Source organism: Gossypium arboreum, chromosome 12, assembly GCF_025698485.1.
Source record: "Gossypium arboreum isolate Shixiya-1 chromosome 12, ASM2569848v2, whole genome shotgun sequence".
NCBI classification, from domain to species: Eukaryota; Viridiplantae; Streptophyta; class Magnoliopsida; order Malvales; family Malvaceae; genus Gossypium; species Gossypium arboreum.
The window spans coordinates 12,368,785-12,371,827 of NC_069081.1; the positions used below are offsets into that span (position 1 = coordinate 12,368,785).

At 31.2% G+C, this 3,043-nt stretch overlaps 1 long non-coding RNA gene across 1 annotated transcript; it reads right to left on the reverse strand.

Moving 5' to 3' along the window:
* Positions 1–378: 378 nt before the first annotated feature.
* On the reverse strand, positions 379–2,777 carry LOC128285741 (uncharacterized). Its single transcript, XR_008276281.1, has 2 exons — positions 2,651–2,777; positions 379–658 (listed from the first exon to the last, which is right to left on the reverse strand). It is a non-coding gene; the product is annotated as an uncharacterized LOC128285741 (long non-coding RNA).
* Positions 2,778–3,043: the final 266 nt, after the last annotated feature.

A 3,043-nucleotide genomic window follows, 5' to 3' on the forward strand; every position in this document is an offset into this window, starting at 1 on the left:
CTACAAAGTGTATTCCCCCGCCTAATATGGATATGAGAATTGTTTTAAACCTTTCTCACGTTTGTCCCAATGTTTTAGTAATACTTTGTTTAAAATAAAATAATTGTATATAAGTATTTAGTACCTTAGTTATAGGTACTTCTCGGTGAAGAAATAGCTGCACAAACTCAGTCCAAGTAGTAATGGTATCTACGGGAAGTGCCTCTAACCACATTTTTGCCTTCTCATCATGTGCAAATGGGATTAATAATAATTTGATGTCATCTGGTGGAACGCTTGCGTAAGTAACGATACTGCATATGTGATCAAATCTTCGTAAAAATGCTATCGGGTCCTTAGTTTTCTGATCGATAAATTTGACATTTTCTAAAATCCATGTTCGTAAAGAAGAATTTATTTCAAAATGTGAGTTATGAATAACATGATGGGAAATGCTAGATTGTAGACAGTCTATATCAAACGATGTCCCTAAGACTTGCACAATGTGAGTAGTTTTCCTAATTATTTATGGCTAAATAAATTGTATCTATTACCTAAAGATTTCCTAATTATTCCTATTGAGTGTAAAAATTAAAATTAAACTTGTGACGTTGCCTCCCTGGCAACTGTGCCAACAACTTGACCGCCTCCAAGGGTACTAACATCCAGAATTTGAATACTGCAGCAAAAGATATAGATATATGAGGCGGTATCCACAAGTATAAGGGTCTAGTTGTAATATAGCTACAACTGAGTATGTGAGTACTCTGAGGATTGTACCCAAGGAAGGCGAGTGCTAGATCAATTTTAATTTAAACACTGAAAGATCTAATTAGTACTTTAATTTGGTTATAGTAAGATAGTAAATAAAAGAGAGTTTTTAAGATTTTTTATAATAACAACGTAAAATAACATAAAGAAATAAAATTCAAGAGATAAAAGAATATGATAAATCAAATCTAATTATGGGTAATTAGCTCGCGTTGGTATTTCCCATCAACTGTCACTTCGAGTTTTTTTTCAATCAACTAGTTACTATCCTATCAAGATCTTTTGATTTTCCACTCAAATAACGAGTCAACAAGAGCTACTTATCTTCCTATCTCACAATCTAGACTGGTTTGGGGTGAAGGTGTTCATGGATAGGCCATACCAATTTTGGTTAATTCCCACCTTGATTACTTCCTAGTGTTTTCAAACTTAGGGTTTTAAGTTCTTCCTTTCCTAAACAGATGATCCACTAGTAACCCTACAAAATAGTTAATGGATCATACCTCCACTCGTTAATCCCCCATAAAAGGATTAGTTCATCATGATTTTTATAAACAATATGGAATTGATGTAAAGAGAAAACATGATAAATGAATTGAAGTATAGAGTTTAAGAAAACGCCTAAATTGTATTAAGAATAAATTGAATTCACGAAGTTTGACTATCTCCAAAAATTAGATCTCTCAAGATAAATAAGAACAATTTGAAAATAAATCTAAAACCCAGAAAGGAAGAAAAGCTTAAAATAAAATTAAAATTAGAAAACTAAACTAAGGAATTGGTCCCTTTTACATATGACAAAGGAGCCTATTTATAGATCTTAGGTGGTTGTCGTCCTTAACCCTAGGTTAGTTGACGTTCCCGAGCTTTAAGTTTAATTGTGTAAACCAAAACACCCTCTGTCTCATGGTATTTGTTGTCTAGCATTTATGTCGCAGCACACCAGGACCTATGTCACGACATAGAAGTTAGTATACTTCTCTTTGAGATATCTTCAGGGGTATGTCATGACACCGAAGGTAATTTCGTGAATTCTCTATTCTATTCCCTATGTTGTGACATTGAACATTCCGTGTTGTGACATAGTGACCAGTATCTATTTTATACGCCTTGTCATGATCTCTTGCACACTTAGAAAGTTTATTAGCTCACCTTTAGGCCTCATTCAGCCCCTAAGGTTAATAAAAGACTCGATTTGCACATTTTATTGAATTTAGCAAAACCTACTAAAATATAATAAGATCCTAATGATAATGCTTAATTTCAAGCTCTTAAAGTGTAAAAACTAGTTTAATCTGCTACACAGAGTTACGACAGATCACTTACCTAGAAAAAACTGCAATAACAAGATGTTAAAGACTAATCTACAAATTTTCCCTTTTCTTGATTATCTTTCAGTTGGTTCAATTCCCGATCTATAATATTAAATCATTTCAATTATAAATTCTAAATACTTATAACATTCTACTTTATGCATATGACAGTTCAATTTTATTTTTTTGAATGTTCCCTAAAGTTTTGTATTTTATTCAATTTAGTCCCTAAAATCGAAATTGTTATAACTATCAAATTTGAGCTTTGATTTTGAAACCAATCTCAATTCCATCCTTCTACAGCCCTCTAATATCTATAATTACAAAAATCTCATACTAAATTTGAAATATTTACACTTTAATCCCTAAGTTCAAAACTAACAACTTTCACTTTACAAATTAATCTTTTTTGTTTATTTCTAAACTTAAAATCCAACAATTTAATACCAAAAACTTCAATAAATACCTATGAAAACATTTGAAAACTTTAACAGTTTTGAAAAATAACATACGAGTTAGCTAAATCGAGCTTTCGAGATCTCAAAACATAAAAGTACAAAAAAAGAGAGAGGCTAAATTGAACTCACCAATTGAGAGCTCAAAGCTTGGCTGAAATCTTCCATCGTCAACAATGGAGAATCGGGGAAAGGATGAAGAAAAGAGAGGTGTTTTCTCTTTCTATCCATGTTCCTTTTTATTTATCTTTTTATTATCATATTATAACATTTTTTTAACTTTTTTTAGCAAAAATGGCTATCCAACCGTCCACTCATAATTAAATTGGCTTAATTGCTATTTTAGGCCCTATTCAATTATTAAATAAGCACTTAAGCGAGTAAAAATCTATAGTGATTAACTTTTACCGCTTTTACAATTTAGTCTTTGTACCTTAATTAACTATCCAATTGACAAAATTAAAGGACCATACTTTAATTAAACTTTATACTAACCTCGTAAATATTATTTAATATTCATGGACT